The 8,216-nt window shown below is 41.2% G+C and overlaps 1 pseudogene across 1 annotated transcript; it reads right to left on the bottom strand.

Annotated features, from left to right (window-relative positions):
* Nucleotides 1–1,740: 1,740 nt before the first annotated feature.
* LOC310923445 (beta-sarcoglycan-like) lies at nucleotides 1,741–8,007 on the bottom strand (annotated as a pseudogene). The gene is made up of 6 exons: nucleotides 7,975–8,007; nucleotides 6,540–6,748; nucleotides 5,567–5,752; nucleotides 5,303–5,465; nucleotides 4,659–4,790; nucleotides 1,741–3,820 (listed from the first exon to the last, which is right to left on the bottom strand). The product of its transcript is annotated as a beta-sarcoglycan-like (transcript).
* Between the last annotated feature and the right edge of the window lie 209 nt (nucleotides 8,008–8,216).

Raw genomic sequence — 8,216 nt, forward strand, 5'->3', positions numbered from 1 at the left:
AGCACAGAGCGGTTGGGAAATGGAGTGAACAAACTCAGAGAAGAAACCAGATCACGGATGAATGGCATGTTTGATTTCTTCAACCCTTCACGGTTGTGGAAGAAAATTTTGAAAAAAATTGTATGTATTTTATTGAGACTTGTAATTCTTCTCACGATCAAGTCGTGTTTGCTTTAATGCATATGGCAAAGCAGCCAAAGAGGTGTTTTTTGGTGAAAACAAAGGGAGGAGATGTTGGAGTCCAGGGCATCCCTCTGGGCGCCCTGGGAAGTCACAGACCTCGGTAGAGAGGCCTGGGACCCAAAAAAGAGGGTCTGGGGTCTGTGCAGGGGGATTTGCCTGGCACAGAGCCCAGGAAGACACAGGCTTTGATTTTGGTCCATGAGAAAAACATCCAACAGAGAGAAGAATTGCAAGTCACAAATGTGTGACAGAGAGTAGTGTAGTTATCACTGTGCAGAAGATTTTGTAGTTATGGATTTTTAGAATGTAGATGCAAAGGGACAAGATGGTGATTTTAGGGCAGTGCCCTGGGTTCTTCTTCTTCTCCCTTGGCATCCATCTTCTGCAGTGACGTGGGCACAAAATAGTTTCAGTGGATTGGATCAAAGTAGAAATGACCGTGTTAGTATAGGTGATAGGCATTGGCACAGAATTGTAAACAATGGGTACGTAGTTATCTGTATAAGAGGTAGCGACCTCCCATCACAGGGGGGAGTCGCCTCGTGTCCGAGCTGCTGAGAACACCATGGCCGGACACAGGAGGGGAGTCGCCTTGTGTCCGAGCTGCTGTGAACACCATGGCCGGACACAGGAGGGGAGTCACCTCGTGTCCAGGCTGCTGTGAACACCATGGCCGGACACAGAGAATTGTAAGATAAGAACTAATCAACAACGCGAGAAACCAGAAAAGCAAGACCTTGAGACTCCTCATCATTCTCGCGCCGAACACCGAGCACCGAGCTCAGCACAGAACACAGAGACACAGAGTCAGACAGCAGACCCTAAATCCTTCAGAGGTCCAGAGGGAAAATCACTCCCTTCGTGCCCACACGAACCACCAGCCAGCCTTGGAATCTCGGGTGAGGAAACAACCGGATTGAAACCCCGAGAGATGGTGAGAACTCTTCACATGCAAGTTGTTTCAGCGTACCCAGTATAGCATTTTACACAGGCATGTAGAATGCACTTTATACACAAAAAATCTTAAGTGCATCTGTGGGACTGAAATAAACAGTGTTCTACTCTATGCTTTTAATACATACAGAAAAATGTACCTTAGGCAGTTAGAAGATAAATAAATGCTCAACAGAAGGCATGTGTGGTGCCAACGTTTATCAAACTGCGTAATATAAATGTAAAATATATTAACAATACATAGTGGCTAGCAAATTTGATAATTTATTTAATTTGGTATTTTTATGACTGGTTTTGCTACATTTTGACAAAAAAAATCCACACTTGAAAAAAAATTCTGCAGATCATGATTTAAGAGTACCTTTGTGACAAAATCTTTCAGCTGTACATTGCACACAGTATTTTAAAAAGAACTCTTGATAATTATGGGAATCCAATACTAGCATATAGACATGTCAGTATTAATCAGAGAAGAGCTTTAATACGTGTGTAATCTAGTTGACCAAGGCATTTTCAAGATGTATGTCAGCTTTGAGGATACTGCTCTTTATATTTTGTGTTTCCATTTGTATACAGAAAGTGACAAGCTGCCATTAGCATGAGTGACAATTTGAAAAATGTTAGTTTATTTCCTCCTTTTAACTGTAACAGAAATTGAGTTACCGCTTAGCAGCAAAGATGGGTGTAAAGCAGCAAAATGTGTGTTAAAGTGTTTAGTAACTATTATCTCTGATAAAAGTCTGAGGTCCATAAAGACAGTATGCAAAATGTTAGTACTTCCCCGTAATCTTTAGTGTGAGAACTCAGTGGTTTTTGCTACATTATATTCTGCTTATTCTGATTTTGTCAGAACGGCTCCACTGCTGACCAGCCCCAAACCCCCAACAACTACTGAGCATCAAAATCTGCCTTTGAGCAGTGAGAGAAATACAACTCCTCTGACCTCCCCCATGTGCTGTAATGCCTGACTTATGAATATCCCTCCAGCAACCACTTCCACCCATACACGTTCTGCATGAGCGTTTACTGCCTTCCATGAAGTTCAGAAATTGGGGCCTTAGAGTTGAATTTCTTGTTACAGCAGGAGCTGATTTGTATTTTATGGAATCCTATGTACTTTAAGCACTGTAAAACAAGGGTAGATGGTTTACCTTCATGTAACAAATAATCAGTTCTGAAGTTAATGTGCAAAACTCATGCAACTTGAAGGTAATGAAGGGTGTGCTTATCAAAAATCTTGTCAAAAAGCTGTTACAAACAGTTTTTTGAGACCTCCAATATTAAGATTACTTGACGCTACTGCTAAACCAAGCTATTTTAAACTGAAGAAATACATGGGGTGGGGAAAGAAAGAATCTTATAAATAGCTGGTTTATTTTTAGCTCAAAACACATCACTGCTGCAAATGCCACTGGAAGGCTGCAGCAGGCCCCAGTTCACCATAGTTTCACTGTTGACAAATTCTGATACACATAGTCTGATGTCCTCCCACCACGTTTAGAATTACAAAACTGCAGTTTAACTTCAGAATTTAATTCCGATGTTTCAGTAATGCATCAGTACTGAAAATTATGGGGAAGGAGAGAACTGACCTCAGACACTGCTGCAACAGTTAAGCTTAGATTATTACCTATCGAGTAATGGACTCAGACACTGTTCACATTAGAGCACCTCGGAAAACACTATTTTTGGGTAGTAAGCAAGTTGTAAGTACATCTTTAAAAACGTACTTCTAATATAAACACATTTTGTAAGTATTTCACATAAATTAAACAACTGCAGAATGCATTAACTGCACAGACAGAATGGAAGTTCAAGCAACACTTCAATAACTGCAAGACTACTTCAAAATTCAAGTTACATTTCCATACTCAGTATTACTTTGCAAATATTATTTATGATAGCACAGTTTTTTTAATAACATGAGAATACATGGCAGAAATCATGTGATATTTTTAAGTGAATCTGGCATTACCCCTCAGTACACATCTGGTAAACCACCTAAGTTTGGGGTAAATCAATGTATCAACAAGAAAGCAGAGAAAAGTCTGCCACTTCAGCCATCCTAGGAGAATCTATTTTCAACAAAAAGTTGACATTCGTGTTGAAGTACTTCAGACTGTGGTTATATTCTCAGCAGTCTTCAAGGTCTTGAGACAGGACAAAAACCTCCTCAAGAGACTACTGTAGGCAGTAGAGGTGTTGCCAAGATCATGTTCTTTTACATATATTCTACTGATCCCAATTCGAGAAGGTACTTCAGTATGCACGTACACTGAAAGCTTATAGATTCAGTGCCAGTACTGCAGCTAACAGGATGATGACCTAATACTGCTGACTGTAACAGCCTTTCCTTAAAAATACAGTGTAAGAAATGTTAGCATAAACTGCTGCAAAAGAAGAAACCCTTGAAGGCATGCAATTACTTCATACAAATATGTGTAAACACGGAGGAGACCTGTCCCTGCAGCAGTTTCTTTCAGTGCGTGGCTCCACAGGGGTTGACAGAGGTCTGGCAGCCCACGTTGTGCCCTGTCACCTGAACCTTGAACAGCGTCCCGTCCGCACACATGCACAGCTTGAAGCGCAGCCAGTTGCCGTTATTGAACTGTTCCCCGTGAGAAGAACTTGGCAGTCGTGACGGGCTGACCATCACAGTTCCGTTCAGGATGATGCTGTTTTCCTAGTAAGGAGACAGGAAAAAAAAAAAAGAAGTTGTAGAATTACAACTTCTAATGTAAATAAGGCATATTGTTTTTGAGAAGGACAAGCTGGTTTAATGGATAAATAACACGTCTAGGATGGCTGTAGAATCAACAGTAAAAAAAAGGTATGTATGCAAATGTTTAATTTTTTAATAACAATTACAGCAATGCCTGTGGATTTCTTGACTATATACAGCAATGTACTTTGCTATTTCAGTGGTGTATTGATATTGAGAAAGACAGCAGTAGGGTGACTTTCCACTTTACATTCTTATTAGCAAATGCAGTAAATATAAAATATGGACATGAAACAGGAAAGAGTGTTTGAATTCATGCATGAAATTCATTCACATTTGAAAGTGCATATACCTTTATTTTTATCCTTTTTTTCCATCGTTCTATATATACTACCATCTTAATCTCCAAAAATCTTAAAGAAATGCCAGTGAATCTTAGAGCAGCAGCACAGAATGCTCCAAACTATATGCTCTGCTCTTCTGGCAAACATTGCCATCCCTGGTTAAGCTTTCAGAGGAGATTAACTTCCTTTGGTATTCATGCCAGTACAGAGGCCAATATATTAGCTTTAACTGCGTTGTAGGTTTTTGGTGTCTTAATAGTGGTAAATCAATATTACCTGGAACTATTCAACCACTACTTAACTGCAAAGTAATAAACCATCTATTTAAATCCAAATGACTTCTGTGCATGAGTAATTTTATAAAATTTGAAATGACATAAAGCTACATCAGTTTACTATCAGCCTAGATTTGAAACTAAGCTGTTAGAAGAATTGCTTTAATTTGAAATACTTACTGCTTTAAGTTCCATGTTTCCACCCATTCGAAACTCAATTGTCTTGCCTGTGATGAAAACACCTTCATTTCCCCGGACAATGGCACGACCATCAACCTTTATGTTTAGATCGCTGGTTGCATTGCTGGTAATCTAAGAACATAACCAAAAAAGCTGTATTACACCTTAATGAAAATGTGCTACTTGCATTTGTCTGAGTAACTTTAATTACCTTAAGAGTAGTGCTGTGCAATGTAATAAAAACCTTGAATGTACTTTTTGCCCTTCTGCCATTAGCTTCTGCATATTTGTTATTTCCCACGTTCAGTTTCAAAACAAGATCAGTGAATTTTGGAAGGTATGTGAAATTAATTTTTCTTGTATTAAAAAAAACAAATTTATATGACAATTTTATGAGATACACAGCTAACACTTGTACCAAATACAGGCTTCCTGTTAAGACAGATGATGTAAATTTACCCCTCATTTTCACTTAACCTGTTCCTCCTGTGTATTCATAGTTGTGAGTGGTTTTTCTGCAACACGATTGCTCAGTGTTTCCAAAGGCACACTCAACCCTCTATAAAACCACTAACCCAACTCTACTTTTACACAAACAAACAATGGGCTATATTCTTATTACTTACAAAAGATAAGAGACATACCCTCTCTGTAGAGGCCTTTTGTACATTCAATATTTTAACTCCATTTGGCAGATGAAATTCATGGGTTTGTTCGTGGGTCAACAAATTCCATGCCAATATCGCTGGTAATAGAAGTTTTGTCTTTTTCCACGCTAAGCTTGGTTGTTCCTTGCTGAAATACAATCTTCAGAAACAAAGTCATGAACTTAATGATGTTTCAAATTAGCAATGTGAGTGTAATTCTCTAGTGTTGCTCACAAACTTTCAATTCATGTTATAACTTACAGGCTGATTATTCCCAGTGATCACCAAGTCTTCATTCCGTCTCCCTCCTACAGTGCTTTTATATAAGGGATGTATAACACCCATGTCAGACACTTGCTTAAACCGCAGTAAGCCACTCTCATGGAATTCCATACTGTCACAACCATTGGGACCAATTCTTACCACTGCCCAGATAACCAGGGTAATCTGAAAGAGAAACACATTTTCAATCATCATGTTGATTGTTCGGATCTTCCTACCACAATTATTGTATTAATTAGATGTTTTATTTGAACAATTATTAATATCAATGTTTAAGTGAGGTTTAAGTATGAGTTTACTGTAGTCTGTTCCTATTGAAAACATCATAACACATTTAATTATGAAAAGCATTTAGAATTATTTTTAGACTTATTAGAAACAGTAGCTAAAATTATTTCTATATATATAAAATGTTAAATTGCATCCACAGTTACATCTTTCTTTTGTTTAAGGGTAACCACTGACTAAACAGATTTCCTGAACAGTTCAGCTTGGTATATACTTAACGTTGAACTGCAAGAATGCATCCTCAGAGATGGATGTGCAATTACAAAAAATAATTTATTATTTCTCATTGACCAAGCAATAAAAATGTGGTTATTAGAACAATGAAGTTTTAAAGTGCAGTACCTAGTTAATTCTAAATGTTCACATACAGCTCTGTAATGTAAAATATAACCATATTTTATATGCCATATATCCTGAATTCATATGTACTAGTAACACTTCTCATGGGGTGACCATGAGAACCGAAATAACCATGCCTGAATTGACACCATTCTTCCATCTAATCTTGCTCAGACTACAAAAGAACTAAAAAGAAAGGAGAAAAGTGGGAATCTCCTTCAGTACATTATAAGTCCTTGGCCATCCTGGAAGTTTTATTTTTTTTAGTGAACTGTCAGAATGAAACACGACCTAATGTTACTTACGCTATAGCTATTATACTCACAATCAGATTGATGACGGCCAAAATAAAAAGAACAACAATCACACATATGGCCAAGTTGCCTTTCCTGCACGTAACCCTGTCTTATGGAGACGGTCTTCATCAATTGGAATGTATCCTGCTTTGAAGTTGCTGTTGTGCTCCTTATTAACGTTCCTGCGTTCCACAGCCTTCTCTCGCATAGACTTCTTCACCGGGCCGTTAGAGCTTTGCTGTAACACAGGGCATGGGTTAGCTTCAAAAGGCACGTAAATTAGCTACAATGACACACACATATGTATGCAAACAATGTAAACTGACTAGTGGAATATACTGGATATTATGTTGAGAATAATTTTTCCGTCTGCCACCCTGCTGTCAGAATACACACTTAGAACCACAGCAACCTCTGCTAACATAATGACTAAATTTAAAATCCAGATACTTTCAGACAATATATGACTTTAATATTTATCATGGCAGATGGGAATTATTAATTATATTGTTACAGTTAAAAACCTAAAACCAGCTACCAAGAAATTCATCAAGTTTTTACCTCTCAGAGATGATACAGGACATAATCCTGCACGTCATCTGCCAGTACACAGGATTTTAGTTCCCTCCGTGCTCATATGTGATAGACTCTCAGTGACTATTCAAGAAGAGCATGGTGGATACAGTTTTTAAATTAGTTTGACAGTACAGGGTTTGCATTCAACTCCTGTTGCTTGCATGCAGCATCGAGAAAGATACTGTGAGGCTTCACACCTGGCATGGGGAACTTGGCCGGAGTGGCTTTCGTGTAATAATCTGAAGTTATGACATTGTAAGGGATTTCCTCTCAATGTAACAAATTAATAGAGGAAACTCTTGTACATATTCGTAGTGAAAATAAATCTTTAATGTATTTTTGTAGCTGTCCAAAACGGAACGGTTTGTTATTTAGGGATTCACATGTTCAAAGAAGAAGCTTGATCTTTTGGACGGAATTAAGTTTGTTCACTTGAATCCTAAAACTACACTTAAGTGACTGCACTTGCACGTCTACGCTGAAGTAGCAACACCGTGTTTTCTTCTGCTGCTGAAGAGCTAAGAGATAGTACTGAGAAAGGTGCTTGACCTGACAAGTTTATGGAGATGTTCGGGCCCCGTGTGGCCCTGCAGAGCACACACGACCTGCGGGCCCCGGGGCACCCGCCGCCTCCCGCCCCGGCCAGAACCCTGCGCCTCAGTGCAGTGCCGGGCACGCACCATTGCCGTCTGTGGCACACCCACGCCTCGGGCAGCACGGCGCCGCTGCGGGCCGCCCCGCCCCGCCCCGCCCGGACAGCAGCCTCGGGCCGCCTCTCCCCTCCCCAGCCGAGCGGGTCCCGCCCGCTCACCGCGGGCCCGGTCCCCCCTGACCCCGGCGGGGACGGCGCCGCCGCCCTCCCGTGCCCGTGTCCCGCCGCGTACGGACCTGCTCGGGGCCGGCCGCCGCCATCTTGCCCCGCCGCCGCCGCGCGGGGCCCGCGGGCGCCCCCTGGTGCCGCTCCGCGCGGCGGGTCCCCGCACCCGCTGCCGTTACCCGGCAGCGTCACCTGGCGGCCGCGGGCCGTACCCGCTCCTCGCTGCCCCTCTCCGTTACCGTGGCACCGCCGCCGCCGCCGGCCGTACATCACCATCGCGGCCGTACGGGCCCGGGGCAGGGGCACCGGGCCG

The sequence above is a fragment of the Zosterops lateralis genome, assembly GCF_965231275.1.
Source record: "Zosterops lateralis genome assembly, contig: HAP1_HAP1_SCAFFOLD_55, whole genome shotgun sequence".
Lineage (NCBI taxonomy): Eukaryota > Metazoa > Chordata > Aves > Passeriformes > Zosteropidae > Zosterops > Zosterops lateralis.